This window comes from Theropithecus gelada, chromosome 4 (genome assembly GCF_003255815.1).
Source record: "Theropithecus gelada isolate Dixy chromosome 4, Tgel_1.0, whole genome shotgun sequence".
Classification (NCBI taxonomy): Eukaryota; Metazoa; Chordata; class Mammalia; order Primates; family Cercopithecidae; genus Theropithecus; species Theropithecus gelada.
Window position 1 is genome coordinate 111,225,940 of NC_037671.1, and position 20,880 is coordinate 111,246,819.

Genomic DNA, 20,880 nt, shown 5'->3' on the forward strand with positions numbered 1-20,880 from the left:
GCAGTGAGCCGAGAGAGCACACTGCACTCCAGCTTGGATGACAGAGCAAGACTCTGTCCCCCTAGCACCCCCACCAACAACAAAAAAAAGAAAGTTAATAAAGTTAATAGAGAGTCCAAATACAAATAAATTACTGCTTTAAAATTTTTAATTGGGTCTGTTGAAGACAAATGCACAAATGCCTTATAAATGACATAACAGATTTCTAATGTGAAAAAATACTATAAAAATTGGAATGCTATAGAGAAACATTGAAGAAAAAACTGTATTTTGTAACTTTCACTGAAACTAGGACATTTAATCGCAAAAAAAGCATCAATACGAGTCACTAAAAACAGCAACTAAAAATGTGATTATGTACTCCACAGAAAAAATTCCAGATTAAAAAAAAAAAAAAAAAAACTCACTGTACAAGAATGAGCAAAGGAAGAGCTTTAAAGAAAAAAAAGCAGAGAAAATTTAAATTATTAAAGATTCTATACACATCTGGTTTCTTGACATAGATGTTATTCATTCAGAGTTAGTGAACACACAGAATAAACTCTGTTTTGATCCTCAGAGAGCAGCCAATAGAGTGAAGTCTAAGAATTCAGCTACCATATCCCAGCATGAGTTCTACTTAGGAAAAAAAATGGGTATGTAATTATAGCAGATTGAGTATTTACTACATTCTATGTACTATTCTAAGTACTTTACCTATATAACTCAATGACTGCATACCACAATGCTATGAGGCAGGTACTAGTATCAAGCCCTTTTTACAGATGTGGAAACAGGTGTAGAAAGGCTAACTGTAAGATAATCTCATAACTAGTAAGTGGCAGAGTCGTAATTCAAATCCAGGCACTCTCTCCAGGACCCACATTGCTAACCACTGCAATGTGCCCTCTGCACTAACGATTAGAGTGTTAGAGCTGAAGGGACCCATGAAAGCACCTACATTGTATTCTCCTTCTGTAAACTGAGGCCCAATTACATTGTTCTACAATTCCCCACTGCTTGCTTCATTCATGACATTCCTTTATCACCTTTTACAGCCACCTTCACAGTAACTTGGGTCACTGCACAAGGCTGACTGGAGATTTACACATTTGCTTTGACTATCTGATAAGGACACCATTGCAGTTTTATAACAAACCAACATTTAGTTCAGTTCTCACTCTTCTGTTATCAGAAACCTCTGTGGCGATAATCATATAAAACAATATTCTACGAATATTTTGTTGGTACACTCAGAGAATCAAACACTATGTAGCATGGACACTATAATAGTGTAAAGGTCTAAACAGTTTTAATAAGTAAAGTCTCATTCTTAAATAGATGACAGTACTGAAAAGAATACCTTTGAAATGATTTTGGATTTGCAAATTAAATGTTCAGAATAGATGAAAAAGTCTCCAGCCCCACCTCAGATGCTGAATCTAATGAATTTAGTTAAAGTTCTCTCAAACTCTGAAACTGAGAGTTTGAATGGTTGTTTCTGTGAAATCATAGTTTCTGGCGCTTTGGCTGATTCACCTAAGTATACTACGGGACAGCGTGTCAGGGCTCTACTCAACCTCATCAGAATACACTCCCATTATGGGAAGAGACAATAACAGGGACTCTCAGATGATGACAGGCAAGTGATTTTGTTAAGAGGTGAGGCGGGAGTGGGGTGGGAATTTGGTTAAGTTCCCAGAAAGATCAATGATGTTATTAGTTATAACATTCTAGGATAACTAGCTCATCCCTAGAAGCAAGCACTGGGTTTCCTTTTATAGGTGCATAGTGACCTCTACTGGTACAAGTATAGAATCCCGAAGTGCAATTTTCTCCATAAGTGATTTTCGGAGGCACAACTAAGAATATTTATTCTTTTAAAATGACACCAAAAAGAAATTATATAATTTTAAAAATACTTATTTTTTGAAACCTTTTATAATTTTGAATTAATGAGATCTCCTCCGCTACCAGAATTAGACATTTCAATTAAAGTTGTCCATACACATAATACCACAGAACGAAAAGAACTAAACAGTACTTTAATTTTAAAATCCTGCTGCTAAGTGTCATGGTGTCAAAACTGCTATAAAATGTAACTATTTTGGAATAACTCCAATTTACCCAAAAAGTACCAAAGGTACCAATTATAGAAGAATTATAGAGTATATTTAAAATTTACAAAATGCTTTGAAACTTTCCATTGTCGAATGCTAAGTGGCTTACTTTCTCATAGATATTTTGCTTCCTTGATTTTAAAACAGTTAAAGCATTGGTTTTCTCTCTTAAATCCCAAAGGCTACCAGAAATAAACTGTAGGTAGGTTTATTGCATTTATAGAAACTTTCAATAGGCGAGTTCAACCTACATGTGAAACAATGCCAAGTGAGATGCTGACGTCAAAGACAGCCTCCATATATGTCATTATTTGTCATGCCTAACAAAATACTGTACATGAGTTCAAAGGAAAATGAGTTTTTAAGAACCCAAAGCAATATTTTTAATTACTTCAGGCTGAAATCATTTCCTTCAAACTCTATTTCTGTAACTTTCCACTGCAGAAAATGAAGTAGAAAAGAATTTAAAATGATACTTTTCAGTGAGGAACACTCAAACCAAATTTCATTCCAACAGCGGGAGAATACAGCTTCCTTCATCTTGCCCATTTTTTTTTTTCTTTAACAAAGTATAATAAAAATAGTTGCGAATTAGTGAGTTAAGACAGTTTTTGCCCAGAATACATACAACAGAGTTCCTTTCCAAGAAATTATTCATTGCTTAGATAAGAGTAATGAATTAGGAAAAAGGAAGACATTTTTATTTAACTTTGATAACTAGGATTTGCATATCTGTATGGCACATTTCTCTTTCACTATTTCTATTAATTAATCAGCCCTATTTGCTGTACTACACGGGAGGCACTGCTGGGGATACCAGGGTGACACGGCATTGTCCTTGCTCCTGAGGAACCAGCACTTAGGGAAAATATGATTGCTATACAAGTAGCTGTAAGAACATATTTTATTTTATTATTTTATTTTGAGATGGAGTCTTGCTCTGGCACCCAGGCAGGAGTGCAGTGGCATGATCTCGGCTGATTGCAACCTCCGCCTCCCAGGTTCAAGCGATCCTAGTACCTCAGCCTCCTGGGATTACTGGTGTGCGCCATCATGCCCGACTAATTTTTGTATTTTCAGTAGAGACAGGGTTTCGCCACGTTGGCCAGGCTGCTCTCGAACTCCTGACCTCACGTGATCTGCCCACCTTGGCCTCCCAAAGTGCTGGAATCACAGGCATAAGCCACTGTGCCCAGCCTATAAGGACATATTTTAAATAATTAACCCTTAATAGATAGTTTTTACTAAAAAATGATCCAAACTTTTCATACAACTCCCTACCACCTCCCCTACCCCTGCCCCACATAACAGTATCTGTAGCCACCTTGCAGGGCCCTGCTTCTGCAGACCTGTCAATGTCTTCTCTCCTTTCACATTTTGGGCATCAGATGGGGAAAATTATGCTTCTGGGCGCGGTGGCTCAAGCCTATAATCCCAGCACTTTGGGAGGCCGAGACGGTCGGATCACGAGGTCAGGAGATCGAGACCATCCTGGCTAACACGGTGAAACCCCGTCTCTACTAAAAATTACAAAAAACTAGCTGGGCGAGGTGGCGGCGCCTGTAGTCCCAGCTACTCGGGAGGCTGAGGCAGGTGAATGACGTAAACCCGGGAGGCGGAGCTTGCAGTGAGCTGAGATCCGGCCACTGCACCCCAGCCTGGGCGGCAGAGCGAGACTCCGTCTCAAAAAAAAAAAAAAGGAATATCCATATTAACCACTGTTAAAGCAATTACTGGGCCAGGCGCAGTGGCTTATACCTGTAACCTCAGCAGTTTGGGAGGCCAAGGTGGGAGGATCACTTGGGCCAGGAGTTTGAGACCAGCCCGGGCAATACAGCAAGACCTCCGCTCTACAAATAATTTTTAAAATTAGCTGGGCATGGTGGTTCCTTTCTGTGGTCCCAGCTACTCAGGAGGCTGAGGCAAGAGAATTGCTTGAGCTCAGGCAGTCAAAGCTGCCGTGAGCTGAGATCATGCCACTGCACTCCAGACGCTGCCTCAAAACCACCCCCACCACTGAAAAAAAACAACTCACAATTGCCACCACACAACTCCTACTCAAATAATCCTATCAGTAAAATATGCCCTAGGATCACATAGTGAATAGACACACACTAACAGCTTTCAGTAGTGAAAGGTGAAGAGAAAGAGTGAAGCCCCATGGTGAATCCATCAGGGACTGGCCTCTGTTTTGTACTCTCTATTCCCAGCCTACAGGATAATGCTTTACTCACATAAGGATGACACGGGACACTACGAAAGCAATTTTCTAAAAGTTAACTCTAATTCCCTGAAAACATTCATGGGTTTTAAAATTATTAACATTAAATCACAGCCGGCCATGCTAGCTCACACCTGTAATCCCAGCACTTTGGGAGGCCGAGGTGAGTGGATCACTTGAGGTCAGGAGGTCGAGACCAGCCTGGCCAATATGGCGAAACCCCCTCTCTACTAAAAATATAAAATTAGCCAGGTGTGGTGGTGGGCACCTGTGATCCCAGCTACCTGGGAAGCTGAGGCAGGAGAATCGCTTGAACCCAGGAGGCAGAGGTTGCAGTGAGCTGAGATTACGCCACTGCAATCCAGCCTGGGTGACAAGAGTGAAACTCTTATCTCAAAACCAAACAAAACATTACATCAAGAAATTCCATGTAACTACTATATCCCTGAGTGCTCTAAAATAACACGTCTAAGAAAAGAAAAACATCCTTCCAAACTCTGTCAAGACTGGGTAGAATAGGGAGGAGAACAGGAAACAGCTGAAATCCTCCTCAGTAGAGGACTGGAGCACCATGGGAAACTGCAGATACTGGGCACAACAGAAAAACAGGAAACGTGTTCCTCAGGAGAAAACTGGTTAACTAAATTATGGTTAAGCATATAGCAGAATATTATACAGGCATTACAAATGATGTGCAGCTTATATGCTCGCGAAGCATCTAGAAGAACACATGAGGAACTAACAGTGGTTGCCTCTGCAGAAGAAGAATTAGGCTGGCTGGCTAATTATGAATTTTTTACTTCATCTCCTTTGTTACGGGTTGAATGAGTTATGATAAACATGTATTATTTTTAAAACAAAACAGACAAAAATACGAAATAAACACCATTTTGAATGACAAGAAAAAAAGGAAAAATGACTGTGCTGTGGATGATAGAAAGAAACAGGTATTATGAGATCAGCGTGAGAGATGTTCATGACAAAAAAATAGGACAGAGTACCGAACTTTTAAAAATTTTGGTCAGATGAAGCAATCTGATAAACTCATTTGTCAAAGCAAACTAATATTAATTTGAAAAAATAAGAAATCACTGAATTGAGTAAAGTGACAGCATTCCTGGAAGGAAATAAACCTTTACATGAAAGTCACTCAGTGTGAGAATGTTAAAATGTTCATATTTTCTATTTCCACAGTTATCCTCACATATTTTCTTGTATGCTTTAATCAAAGTATCACCCCAAATGTTAACCACTCCAAGAATCAGCAGTGAACAAAACTACATTGTCCTTCACCCGTGGAAGCTTTTGTTGCACAAATTTCAAAAGCCTTGTCAAAGGCAGAAACTAGTTAGCACAAAGAATTGATGTCACAGGATAAACAATTTGTACAAATCCTGAAGATACTCGAATGACAAGTTCTGTGCTTAGGACAACATTCTCCATGAGGACAAAGAAGGCAGTAAAAAAGTTTCAAGAACCACCACAATTCAAACATGTAACACTGCTTTTAAATACTGATCAAACGTTAAGGCTCCAAAATGCTGTAATTAAGAGATTCATTTTTTCCTTTATTTTTTGAAAGCATTGTTCAAAAAACAAGAAAAGCAACTATGTTATCCAATATGAAATTCCACAATATGAATTTTCAGCTTAGCAACTAGTCTAGGTAATGATTAACTGGAATAAGGCAATGACAGGAAGAAAACCCAAACCAGGAAGAGCTGTCGCTACAAACTACAGAATGCTCACCTGCCTGAGGGGGACACAGGAGGGAGAGTCTGGGACCGAAGAGCAAGAATTCCATGTGGACTTGGAGTTCCTGATCATTCAGCAGTCATTCATTTCAGTTAAGGGTAGACTTTGCTCTCGTGAAAATGTGCGTGTGATAGAAAGTATATGAGGAACCTCAAGAAAGAGAGAAGGATAACTTTTTAAAAATTCCCTGGAAGATATTGGGGTAGGCTAATTTCAAAATCAATAAAAACAAGCAGAAAAGAAAGCCGGGACAATGAAAACTTCACTTATTTTACAGTATCATCTGAGACTGGCAACATATTTTACAGATTACATTCCCAAAGTGTGTGTGTGTGTGTGTGTGTGCGCGCGCGCGCGCGCGCGTGCGCGCACGTGCATACACATTCATACATGTATGCAACTATGCATTTAAAGACTCCATTTTATCAGCAATGAGAACAATTTCACAATTCTGCTGTTTTTGTGGCTGTAACCTTTACTGAGTCAATTCTCTTGTCCATTTTCAAAGACTTATCATCTTGGGAAACTAAAATAGTAATATTCTTAATCTTCTGGCAAAGCTAACCATCAAATCATCAGTAAAGAATTTGCCCCTCATGAGTCTATAACAAAGTCAAATTCCTGCACTAGTTAAATTATCTGGCAATGGTAAAATTCTGTTGGGGATTACAAAATGAGAGGAATGTTAATAACATTCCAAATAAGTCCTTTAAAATTAAAGCTACAAGGAACTTTAAATTAACAAGAGTATGCTCCAAGGGAGATGCATCTAGTACCACATAACTAATAAAAGTAGTTGACAGTCCTGAAGGTATGAGCATTTATCCTTTAAAGGTGTTGAAATGTTTTATATTCAGCTAAAAGATTTCATGCTACTATGACCAAATTTAATGGAGACATCTTCATTTCTGAGTTTTATAGCAGAGTCTCCAGATGCTCTATTTAAAAGCACAATGCAATCTAACAGCAGATTTGAAAATCAAATGATTTCCAGAAAACTGGTAACCGGAAAAACTGAAAACTGATTTTTGCTATAGCTAATGAATTTTTTAATCTTTTCACTTGGTAGTAAAGCTGTGTCAGGAACATTTTGTCTTTTGGCAGCTAGTAGGAATTTCAAAATTCCACTTTCTCCTTGGAAACGTATTGATTAGGTCTTTTTTTTTTTTTTTTTTTTTTTTTATTTGAGGGAGTTTCGCTCTTGTTGCCCAGGCTGGAGTGCAATGGCATGATCTGGGATCACTGCAACCTCGCCTCCTGGTTCAAGTGATTCTCCTGCCTCAGCTGGGATTACAGGCATGCACCACCACGCCTGGCAAATTTTGTATTTTTAGTAGAGATGGGGTTTCTCCATGTTGGTCAGGCTGGTCTCGAAATCCCGACCTCAGGTGATCCACCTGCCTCGGCCTCCCAAAGTGCTGGGATTATAGGCATGAGCCACCACACCCGGCCTGATTAAGTCTTTTATGGCTGAGGCTGTACCTAACACCCACCTTGATGGGATCCAGTTAGTCACTTGTTTCTCATTTAAATATACAACTAAGTTGCAAACTACAAAGCTACACAGTCTACATCAAGCTAACTACACTATATATAGTTTGATGTATAATCAATGTACATTATGATGCTACAAAATGCTTTCTCTTTTGAGAAAGACTTACATTTTTAAAGCCAGTGGAAAATAATCCAAATTAAAAATCAACACAACAGATATATAGAAAAAAAAGAAGAGCTAGGAACAAAACTGCCTTGTTAAAATGCTTCTCTTAGAAAGATGATAGCTTGCACATTTGCATCTAATCCACCTGACGCACAGAGCATTACTGCTGCTTCTGTCTCTTCTTGAACAAATACAGACCTTGGGCTTTACAGACTAATTCAAATGTGTATAAATCAATTGCTTCCTTCCTGCTGTTGCTCTTTTCAGATAGCAGACAAGAGGCTCTAGTTTAAGGATGGCAGTCAGGATGGACACATTAGAAAGAAACATTTTAGTTTCAATGTTACCATAAAATCAGAACGGAAAGCGGCATGCTATATTATATATTACAGTTTAGGTTCCATTTCTAACTCCACCTAAAATGAATATGAACACTCATTTTTAAGTGTTTGTCAGTCAAATAAAATAATAGTCTAAATTTATTCACATATGTACCAACCAAAGGCCAATAAACTTAAAAGGAAGCCAAGTGTAATAAAAAGGCAGCTATAAGGTCTCCTGTTTGAATTTTTACTCAGTAAAAAAAAAAAAAAAAAAAGTAAGAAATAAATGATACTTAGTAATCCATCTTTCTCCCCAACTGCCATCCCTTCACACATCTAAAATAGGCTAACTTCACCTACTCTAACTTCTGAGATTGTTTTGGAGTTCCTGTTTTAATTTTTTGTTTTTAAGACTGGATAGTTAAGTTACTAGAATTTTTAGATACAGGTTCAATGGTCATTATAATATACTCTAAGGAGGGCTCTAATTATTATAGGGGATTTCAAATTTGCAGTTCAACAGGCAGAGTAGAAATCATTCAATTCTAGAAATTGGTATCATTAGCATTCTTACAGAAGAAAAATGGAATGAGATTTGACAGATTAAACACATATACCACAGGCTGGGCTGCTATGTGAATAGTATTCAACCCTTCAAAGGGGGAACCATTTTACGAGGTAACAAGAATTGCTTGCACTGTAAGAAATAGTGCAAAACTAACCCCCAAACACCAGCAGATTATTTAATGTTCTTTTGGCTTCCACCTAGTAAGATACCATAAATAATATGGTCTACTGGGAAATGTCCCATGTAGAAATAACCTAATATATAAGAAATGAGAAGGTTCCTTGCTAGAGTAACTCTATAGAAAATTAGAATTCTTTCATCAGTGGGTCTCAAAATGTAGTATGCATATAAATTACCTGGATTGCTGGGTAAAGATGCAGGTTTCCTCCACCTACTCCCAAAGCTTTTAGCTCTATTAGGTCTTGGGAGGGGCTCAGCCTGAATTTTAAACAAATCCTTTGTGTATTCTAATACAGGTATCCATGGTCCACACATTGAGAAACACTGATCTTAAAGGTGTGAGACATCCTTTATAGCTGGCCTCTTCTGTAGGGTGATTCCACGGGGGCGGTGTGCTCTGTCCAAAAGTGTGAATTACCTGCCATTTCATCATTAACCTATAATGAAAATTTGACAAGGAAAGCTCTTGGTTTACAAAAGTCACTTATTAAAGTGAGAATTTGTGTTTTTTAAAAAAGAGATTATCCCCCAAATCACAAACTCACTGAATAACAGCTGATTGTCTAGAATCTATTATGATAGCTAGACAATCTATTGTAATATTAGGGTCCATGGGGACAATGAAGAGAGACACGGGGAAAATAGTGGGGGGAAAAAAGGCAAAAGGCAATAATCTACTTATAATTCTGCCTAGACCCAGCCTTATGTGTCATATAAAAGTGTACACTAGGCCGGGTGCAGAGGCTTACACCTGTAATCCCAGCACTTTGGGAGGCCAAGGCGGGCGGATCACTCGAGGTCAGGAGTTTGAGACCAGCCTGGCCAACATGGAGAAACCCCATCTCTACTAAAACTGCAAAAAATTAGTGGAGTGTGGTGGCAGGCGCCTGTAATCCCAGCTACTCGGGAGGCTGAGGCAGAATCGCTTGACCCTGGGAGGCAGAGGTTGCAGTGAGCTGGGATTGCGCCACAGAACTGTGCCTCAAAAAAAAAAAAAAAAAGTGTATACCCCACACAAGGGTACTCTGGAGCGAATCCATTAGTCTCTCCAACCCCATTTTCATACCATACACAAAACTACCAAATTAATCTCTCCTTAAACATCAATTCATTTTTCAGTTAGAGAACCTATACTAAGTCCCCTGACTCCTCCTCTGGAGTCTATGTGAACTATGAACTACTCCGCTTCTGATGATGAAGATTCTGTATAACGCTATCTCACTTAACCAATCCAACCATAAGTCTGTCACCTTCTCCTAAAGTGGACTTCCCAGCTCCAGTCAGACGGAGCTCACATTTCATTAACTTTCGAGGGGTTGACTCTTAGGCTTTATACCTTTGCTCTAGTTGGTCTCATAACTGATCAGTATCCTTACATGCAAATACCTTTCACCCTTTCTCAGCCTTTAAGATAGTCCTTTGAGGCCTACCCCAAATCCCACTCCCACCATAAATCTAGTCACCACTACATTCTTTTCTCTTCATATGGAGCATTTTGCACCTTCACCAAGTACTGAAGCACTTGGCTATATTCAACCTTGGGTTTTTTACACCATTCTTTAGTATCTTCCCCATCGCCCACCACCTTTCTAAGTTCCTTGAAGGCGGTAACACTTACAGAATTTCCTGGTATCTCCATCCCCACCCAATCTCTCACTCAAACAAAATGCTAGCATATAAAATTGGCTTGATAAATAGCTATCACAATTTATGCATTTAATTATCATCAAATTGCATCCCAATGAATACCTGTAAATTGATTTATTAAACAAATATCTGAGCAACCATCATACATCAAGAGCCATTCAGAGGCACTGGGGCTATCCTTAGTGCATTCTTTGTCCTCAACTATCTTATGTAAGCCCTTAAAACAAAAACTCTTTTTTCTGCTACTAGTATCACACGAAGATCTACAGTAGCTCTTCATTACAGATTCTGAGCGTTAACCAGAGCGTTTTCTACTCTGTAAGTTACTGGCACCCCTATGACAGCCGAGAAGAGAAGCTAAAACACCAGTTTCCCCCAGACCAACAACGCTGAGTCTTCTATTTTATCACATTAACAACATGAGATTAATTTAAGGTATGGAATTTACTTCCTGTGGGTGCCCTATTCAGTACCTAGTAGATACATATATTAGATGTCAGCTGTAATAATTTTCATTTTAAAAGCCACAAACTAAAGATACATATAAACTGCCATCGTTAAAGATTTCTATCACTATGATTACCTTTTTCTGAAATAATAAAAAGGACAGGACTATACACATAGAAAAAAGGCTTCTCAAGGATTAAAAGCTCTTATGAGACTTAGTATTTATTATTTTAAAAAATCATGGTAAAATGTATACAACATGAAATTTGCCATTTTAATGGCTTATATATTAAGAAAAATATTTAAATAGTACTATAATACTGACTAAAACATGGGATTCTTTATTGCAAAAAACTCGCTATGATTAATACCTGAATTTGGAAACTAGTGTTAGTAAATATCTTTTTTACATTCTACTGCTGAAAAAGTAATTAAAATATGCCATTAGTGGTTAAATCATTTGTATTTCAGGTAGTAAAATAAAATACAATACTTAATATTATACTTCCTAGTTTTTCTTTTTTTTTTTTGAGACGGAGTCTTACTCTTCATTCCCAGGCTGCGGTGAAATGGCGCGATCTCCAGTCACCACAACCTCCACCTCCTGGGTTCAAGCAATTCTTCTCCCTCACACTCCCAAGTAGCTGGAATTATAAGGCACCCACCACCACACCCAGCTAAATTTTGTATTTTTAGTAGAGATGGGGTTTCATCATGTTGGTCAGGCTGGTCTTGAACTCCTGACGTTAGGTGATCCACCCGCCTAGGCCTCCCAAAGTGCTGGGATCCCAAAGTGCGGGACTGGGTGAGCCACCTCGCCCAGCCTATACTTCCTAGTTTTTCTGCATTATTTTCTTAAAATTCACAAATGGTTCCTAATAACAGTAGCCAAAAATCTTTACAAAGACAGCTTATTGAGAAAGCCTGGCCAACATGGTTAAAGCCCGTCTCTACTAAAAATGCAAAAATTAGCTGGGTATGGTGGCGCATGCCTGTAGTGCCAGCTACTTGGGAGGCTGAGGTGGGAGGATCACTTGAACCTGGGAGGCAGAGGCTGCAGTGAGCTGAGATCACGCCACCACACTCCAGCCTGGGTGACAGAGCGAGACTCCGTCTCAAAAAAAAAAAAGCTTATTATGTAATAGGTACCTGCTAAGTACTTTACATGCATTACTCCTTTTTTTCTTAGTGAGGTATCAATTCACATAAATTTCACCTTTTTCAAGTGTACAACTCAGTAGTTCTAAGTATATTGACAAAGATGTGTAACTACCACCAATTTCAGAACATCTTCATCATGCTAAAAGGAAACTGTAACCATCGGCAGTCACTGTCCATTCTTTCCCACCCGCTCACCCCTAAGCCACTGGTAACCACTTATCTATTTTCTGTCTCTACTGATTTGGCTTCTCTGGACATTTCATATAAATAAATGATAATATGTGATCTTTTGTGTCTGGCTTTTGTGTGTGTGTGTGTGATGGAGTTTCGCTCTTGTCACCCAGGCTGCAGTGCAATAGCATGATCTCGGCTCACTGTGACCTCTGCCTCCTGGGTTCAAGCGATTCTCCTGTTTCAGCCTCCCGAGTAGCCGGGATTACAGGTGCACACCACCACGGCCAGCTAATTTTTTTGTAGTTTTAGTAGAGACGGGGTTTCACCATGTTGGTCAGGCTGGTCACCGACTCCTGACCTCAGGTGATCCACCCACTTTGGCCTCCCAAAGTGCTGGGATTACAGGCATGAGCCACCGCATCCGGCCTGTATCTGGCTTCTTTTACTTAGCAAAGTATCGTCAAGATTCAACCATGCCGTGGCATGTGTTAGCACCATGCATTACTCTTTAGGTCTTCAAAACAAACACTTAAGCTCAATACAATAATTGGCCCATTTTACATTAACAAAAAAAACTGAGACAATGAGACATGAAGTCACTTGCCCTCCTTGAGTCTCTCTGAATTCAAGTTTATTCATTGCATTTCTACAGAGATGTGTAAATTGTAAACATTTGATTATATGCAAACTTATATGGAATACAGTATATATTAAAAAAGAACACTGCTACCTAGGCCCATGACTATAAGTCACAATCTCTTTTAAATTTTTTCTTTTCTAAAAAATAAGTGATCTCTATGGTGTTTTCAAACTCCAAGATATTGTTAAAACATTAAAGGTTTATTCACTTTCTCTTCAACTCTGATCTGGTGCCCAATCTTTCAGAATAAAAGACTAATTACTAACGATCATTGATATCATGATACATTGTTGAGAATACGGCTTTATAAAGTATACAGTGAACTGAACAGGTCAATATGGCAATAACGTAGTTCATAGTATGAAAATGAACTATTTCCTTATATTGTCTGTAAATAATATGTTTATATTGCAACAAATCAGAAAGTAGCAAACATCATTTTTAGGGCTGCAGAATTTTTTTAAAAGTCTCTCTGGAAAGATCCTGACAGCTACACATGAGGACACTTCTAGGAAGAATTATGGACGAGTTCTTGACGAACTGATCCAGAATGTTATATATAACTGAACACTTCAAACTCAATGTAAAATCTGCCCAGCAGCAGTTAGTAGATAATCTTTCTGGTCTTCTGGTAATCTTAAGGATGGACTGACTTACTTAAAATTGTCTGTCAACATGTGTATGTGTCTGTCATAGGTAATAACATAGATGTAAATGGCAGCTGGTATATGAAGCACCCTAACTGAATACTATCTGTATTTGGAAAAAACAAGCCGAGTTGCTCAGAAAAGGCAAATATAATACATAAAAGACTGAAGAAGAAGGGATTAAAGCAGTCTATGTATTTATTGTAAAGCAGAATACATATTTATCGCAACATTATGTTACGTTATCTTTAATGAGAAATAGCATTTTAAAGATGTGGCTTAAAAGAGTCTGAAAACTTCACTGAATAATATTTGGAAAAAAACACCCCAAGACATTTTAATAAGTCTTAAAACACAAATTAAAATACCAGCGTAGAGTTTATATTTATAAAAATAAGAATCAGCATTGCCAAGCATGGTAACTCCTTAATGGAAACTAACCAGAAGTGAGAATTTAAAAAATAATTTTTAAATATAGTTTGGGACAGAGAATTCTGAATCATATAATTTTAATTAAGGTAAACAGCCTATGTTATCAGCAATTGCTCTTCTAGAGTAACACTATAAAATAGGACTTCCTGGAAATGTTCTGTATTTGTGCTGCTCAATTTGGTAGCCACTAGCTAATGTGACTGTTGAGCATTGAAGGGTGACTGGTGTGACTGAGGAACTGAATTTTAAATTTTTTATAAATTTAAATAGCAATATGTGACTGAAGGCTACCATATCGGACAGTACAAGACTTGAATAACACGTGACATCATGCTGTAAAAGGACCCTACCATTACTGTACTGGAAACTTTCAAAAGTTAAAGAGGAGACTAGGGTTATTCATGTTGGGTGCGCAGGGTGGGGACAACAGGAGAAAAGAAATGTCCAAAGAAACCTAAATTTGACCTCCACGATTTTAGCAATGTTTCCTTTAAATCCATGGACTAGGGCTATGAATATTTAAAAAAAAAAAAAAAAGGAAGGAAGGAAGAGAGAAAAGGAAGCAGAAATCACAAAGACAGAAGGAAAGATTCCCTAAGTAATTGCCAGTAAGTATTAGTAGCAGTCAACATTTATTATGCAGTCTGTTTTATGTATTGTACTAAGCACTGCACACGTATTTACATTTGACCCTCAAAATGAGTTAGGTACTTTTTATTTCCATTTTTATAGATGAGGATATTGAGACTTAGGAAGTTAATTTGCTGAAACAAAAAGGCATCTTCTAATGAAAATCTAGCAACTAGTGTCCTTTCTCTATGTTCTAGCTGTATCTTACAAACCCATCTGTTACATCAATTCACACATTATATTGAAATAGAGTTTACTGGCTGTCTCTCCCCTTTTAAAAGGTAAACTCCTTAAAGGCAGGGACTGTGCTCTGTCAATACCATAATATCTTTCTCAATTACCTACTGTCACCAACTTTCATCAATCAAGGCATCTGAAATATGTTCTTCAATAAGTATTTGCTGAATTGAGTATGAATTTGTTTCTACATTCCAATGATAAACATGTGGTAACATACTCTCTTTCTCTCTCACCCTTCAGGCGTCTACATTTGAGTTTTGAAACGAGTTGAAAATCTGTTTAAACTATTTTGTAAACTATTCCAAATAATCTAGACACTTGGAACTCTCATAATCTGATAAAAACATTTAACTGTAAGCTATTTTTTTCAGGCCCATTAATTTAAATATCACATTTCCCATATTTTTAGAAATATTTTAATAGAAACTTTAATACTGTGACTGAGACATGTACTACACAAAAGCTGTGCCATATAACAACATTCACCTCTGTATGTTGATGTGTAAGAATGGAAGACATACCTCTTAAGGTGCTTGAGCTGAACACAGTGTTTACATTAACTTTTAAATAATAAAGTTTCGATGATTTCCAATCTTTTCATCTTATTTACCAATGACACTTTTTAAAGACCTTTCACATTTTACTAAATTCTATTCTCTCCTAATGGGCACCTTGCCAGTATCTACTAAAGTAGAATGAGGCCTAGGACAAACTTATGGAAGCCTGTCAAAAAATCAGAAAGAACCAAAGAAGTCTAAGAAGGTATTCCCTCAGTCCTAATCCACAGACTTCCACCTCAACATTTCATGAAATTCAACCTATAGGCAAAACAAAAATATTCATATGAGACATGCTCTCAAGGCTCTAATATTATCAGAGATGGTATCAAATAAAACTCTTAAATACACCATGGAACAGCTCTAGTTAAAAAATGATCTCGCCTTCAGAAACAACTGTACATATGGCTTCTGCTAACTGTTGTCTAGGAGGAAAAAAAACATTATTCAGTTTAACTGCTATTTTTAAATGTTTTACTTTTCTTGTCACTAAGCTGATTTACAAAATTCTTTTAATCTGTAGTAACATCAAAAATAAGACTTCAAATATACGAAAATCCATGTTTGTTGGGGAAACGATAAATGAACTACAACTAAATTTTATCACACCTATGAATCACTTGAGGATCTTTTAAAAATGCAGATCCTGATTCGGTGACTGGGATGAAGCCTAAGATTCTGAGCATCACAAGCTTCCAAGTGATGCTGAAGTTGTTGGTGCAAGGCTTTGTGTAACAAATAACTAATTTTTCCAGATCTCAGTGGTTTGATTCTTCTAGGTTTTGTTTTGAAGACAGGGTCTTGGCTGGGTGCAGTGGCTTACACCTGTAATCCCCACACTTCGGGAGGCCAAGGCAGGTGGATTACCTGAGGTCAGGAATTCAAGACCAGCCTGGCTAACATGGTGAAACCCGGTAGTGGCAGGTGCCTGTGGTCCCAGCTACTTGGTACTGAGGCAGAGACTGCAGTGAGGTGAGATCGTGCCACTGCACTCCAGCTTGCGCAACAGAGCGAGACTGTCTCAAAAAAAAAAAAAAAAAAAGACAGGGTCTCATTTTGTCACCCAGGCTGGAGTGCAGCGGCATGAACACAGCTCACTGAAGCCTTGAACTTCTGGGCTCAAGTGATCTGCTTACCTCAGCCTCCCAAGTAGCTGCAACGACAGGCGCACACCACCATACCTGGCTAATATTTTTAGGTTTTTTTGTAGAGATGGAGTCTTACTTTGTTGCTCAGGCTGGTCTCGATCTCCTGGGCTCAAGCAATCCTCCTACCTCAGCCTCCCAAAGTGCTGGAATTGTACTGTGCCAAGTCTCTTCTCATTTTTTAAATGTTCGTTTACGCTTTCAACAAATTTTTACTAAATGTGTACTATGAGTCAGACATTATAAGCATGAATAAGATCTTTGTCCTCAAAGAGCTCATTTGGTTAAAATAGAAAAAGCAAACAGGTCAACTAAGTAGGAGTCTACACGGTGGAGATGGGGACAGCATTTCAGGGAGAAGAAACAGTCAAGCAGTAAAAGCACTCTGGAGGAACTTCTAAGAGTATCAAATTGCTGAAACACATGGTATTTACAGCAGAGACCAGAGAAGAAACTGGAAAAGTAAACAGTTAGGTTATGATGAGTCCAGCAAGTCAGAATAAGCAGTTTAAGTTTTATTTGGTAGGTTATCACAGAAATGAAGAACTTTCAGTAGGTATGTGTGTTCAGATGTGTATTACAACATTAATGATCGTATAAAGTAATAGCAGCTAACATTATGTATCCAGAACTGTTCCAAGTGCTTTACATGTACTCAGTCGCTTAACCCTACATCAACCTTATAAAATTGGTACTAACGTGTTCATTACCACTGGGAATTTTGAAGCACCCAAAACAAAAATGATTCGCCCTCAATTCAAACTCCGGTAATGTAGTTCCAGATGCTACGCTCTCTTTTTACCTAGGAAAATTCTGGAAAAAAATACTCTGGTAAGCACTGCAGATGTCTTTGTCAGTACTGAGCCTGGAAGATAGTTTTGAAGCCACTGCAACCATCAATGAAGGACTGAATCAAGGCCGGCACGGTGGCTCACACCTGTAATCCAACACTTTGGGAGCCCAAGGTGGGCGGATCATGAGGTCAGGAGTTCGAGACCAGGCTGGCCAACATGGTGAAACCCATCTCTACTAAAAATACAAAAATTAGCCAGGCGTGGTGGCAGGCTCCTGTAATCTCAGCTACTTGGGAGGCTGAGGCAGGAGAATCGTTTGAAACTGGGAAGGTGAAGGTTGCAGTGAGCCGAGATCGTGCCACTGCACTCTAGCCCGGACAACAAGAGTGAAATTCCGTCTCAAAAAAAAAAGGACTGAATCAAGGCCATGGAAATGCAAATTTCAGTTATATTTAGTAAGTAAAAATCCTAACCACTTTGTTACTAAGGGATGTTACGAGAGCAAAAGAGAATAGTTTCCTAGTCTCTAACTTAGGAAATGGAAAGAATGGGAATGTCAACCACTGGGAAAAGAGAAAACATTTTTGGTGGGAATTTGGAAGAGAAAATATAGAGATTAAGCTTGAGATGCTTATAGGGTATCTAGGTAGAAAGTTAGGCAGACCTGGGTATCAAAGGTGTACTCACTGGTATGTTGGTCCTAAGGGAGCTCATGTGGGCAAGAACACATGTGAATAGATGGAACCACATGGGAAGTTGTAAAATTCAGAGAAGAAACATTGATGATGGGCGCAGGAGAGTGGTTTGTAAAGTCAAGGGAGTAGTTTCAAGAAAGTAGTCACTAACATTAAATGTTGTGGTGCTATCAAGTAAGACAAGCAATGAAAATGGCTGCTAAATTTGGTCAATAGATCACTGGTGACTTTGGAAAGAAATTTCAATGGATTGGTGGGGTAAAAAGCAAACGATAGTGCACTAAGGAATAAGAGATGAAGAAACTGAAATAAATGAAAACACTCTTCCCAAAGATCATTCTACAAAAGAACAAACAGACCAGTAACTAGAAAAGAGAGAGGTTTTATTCTTTTTTATAAGTGAGAGATTTGAGCACGTTAATAGGAACACTTGGTGTCAGTGAAGAGGGAGAGGTTAAAAAAAAATACAGGAAGGCTGGATGCAGTGGCTCATGCCTGTAATCCTAGCACTTTGGAAGGCTGAGGCAGGCAGATCGGCTAAGGCAGGCAGATCACCTGAGGTCGGGAGTTCAAGATCAACCTGACCAACATGGAGAAACCCTGTCTCTACCAAAAATAGAAAATTAGCCTGGTGTGGTGGTGCATGCCTGTAACCCCAGCTACTTGGGAGGCTGAGGCAGGAAAACCACTTGAACCCGGGAGGCAGAGGTTGCGGTGAGTTGAGATAGCACCATTGCATTCCAGCCTGGGCAACAAGAGTGAAACTCCATCTCAAAAAATAAAAAATAAAAAAAATACCGGAAAGAGAAGATATTTGATGAAGCAGTGTTCTGAGTGAACCAGAATAATGAAAAAGTTGCTTAGAACCTACAGCATGATATGTCTAAAACTAGAGCAAGGTTTCCCAGCCTGGGCACTCTGAACATGTGGAGACAGTTCTTTGTTACGGGGTGGTGCTGCCCTATGCACTATAGAATATTTAGCAGCACCCTAATCTAATATTCACTGGATGCCAGCAGCATCCCACACCAAGTTGTGATAACCAAAAAGTGTCTCCAAAAACTGCTAACTGTCCCCCGGCTGGAGAAAAAGCAAAATCAACTCTAGCTGAGAACCACTGGTCTTGAGACAGAAACCAGATTATTTAAATGAGCTGAGAGGTTACTAAAACAAATTACTATAGTCCCATCTACTAGTTACATAAGGAAAAGAGGCAAGTTTCTCTGCTGGGAGGGAAGTAAGGTGGTAAAGGTGGCATGTGTTGTGGTGAGTAGAAAAGTTTTGGAATAACTTGGTGAAATTCACCTATGGGAAGGCAAAACTGGGTATCAGAAATACTTTTACTCCTCCTAGACTTAAAAGGCAAGTGTATGTCTCGTACCTTTATGGGCTCTCCAGAAAACAGTACACAAAAGGAACCTGAGGCATGAAGAAGGAACTGAAGGACCTTATCAAACTATTATTTCCAACAACTTAAGAAACAGGGTCATCCTGAAAAGTGTTCTGACCCTTAGAGGACCCACCTTTTTGTTTGCCCAAACAAGAGTTTTAAGGTTAGAAATTGAATGTATCTTTTTTAACCAGAGCATACTATTTCATCATAATTTTGTAAAGTCTTCAATAGGATGGCTTCTATATTTTATTTACCCCAAACCCTATCCATTACAATCAACACTTTGATTTTTAAGACACAAAAATAATCTGGTGTTTAAAATTAGGCATCACCTTTGAAAAATTGTCACATGAACTTTCCTATACTGCTGGAGATGAGTCTGTATTATTATCTGTGCTCGGTATACAGAAAAACTAGTATTTGTACCTTGTGTCCTGAAAGCTTAATTACTGCACACTGTAAGAAACAACAGATCCAAAGATGTTCTAACTAACTGAATCTCCCTTCAACCTTATCTTCAAAATACAGTCTTTTTCTTAAAAATCTGTTTTAACAATCTTAAGTTTCCTGAGAAGATTGAAAATACACTTGCTCACAATACAACTTATGAGTTCCATGGCACTCATAAAAGTGAAGAGACCAGATGTAAGATAGTAACTCCTAGTGTTTGTCAGCATTGTTAACAAGGAAAGTGATCTGCAGAGAAACTTATGTCTTTAAATATCCCCCAGCCGGCACAGTGGCCCCCAACTGTAATCCCAGCTACTTGGGAGGCTGAGGTGGGAGGATCAATTGAGCCCAGGAGTTCAAGGCTGAAGCGAGCTATGATTGTACCACTGCACTACAGACTGGGTGATAGCAGAATCATTAAAAACAACAATAACAAACCAAAAACCTCCCAAGATACAAAACTATAAAACCGTGCCCTAGAAAGTTCTTTTTCCTACAATCACAAAGTGACTGAAGCACCTTTATGTGCAGCTCACAGAACTGAATCTGCACGTAGCAATATTTTCCTTAAGAGAGCTAATGCATCTCAACATGAGTATCACTCTAAAATATGCTGAAACAACAATCTCAGATATGACAGATTCTCACCTGTGATAAACCTCAAAATCTGCACATTTTCAAAAATATAACATTTTCTATTAGACAGAAGCCAACTTTGGTCATAATCAGTTTCACTATGGCTAAATAAAAACACTGAAGGCTCTACAACCATTTGAAGTTAACTTGAGTACGAAAAGAGAAGTGCTTTGGATACATGACCAATTATCTTCCAAACAGAGAAAATTCAAGCTGAATTCTCTTTCAGATCTGCTACATGTACTAATGAAAGGACAAAAAAAAAAAGATTCCATATTCCAAAGACCAATGTGGGTGATATCATTCAAATGTATCTCTAACTGCAACCTGACCTGCACACTTGATGCCTCATTTGATGGTCTAAGATAGGGAGCATTTAGAAAAAG

At 38.5% G+C, this 20,880-nt stretch overlaps 1 protein-coding gene and 1 long non-coding RNA gene across 2 annotated transcripts in view; both read right to left on the bottom strand.

Moving 5' to 3' along the window:
• Positions 1-6,966, bottom strand: part of LOC112622066 — a 46,922-nt gene extending 39,956 nt beyond the window's left edge. The window contains exon 1 of the long non-coding RNA XR_003118927.1: positions 6,070-6,966. This is a non-coding gene — a long non-coding RNA (uncharacterized LOC112622066). The remainder of the gene's footprint in view (positions 1-6,069) is intronic.
• The window catches only part of TIAM2 (T cell lymphoma invasion and metastasis 2), a 530,409-nt gene that overhangs the window by 394,763 nt on the left and 114,766 nt on the right, over positions 1-20,880 (bottom strand). The gene's annotated exons all lie outside the window — the stretch shown is intronic.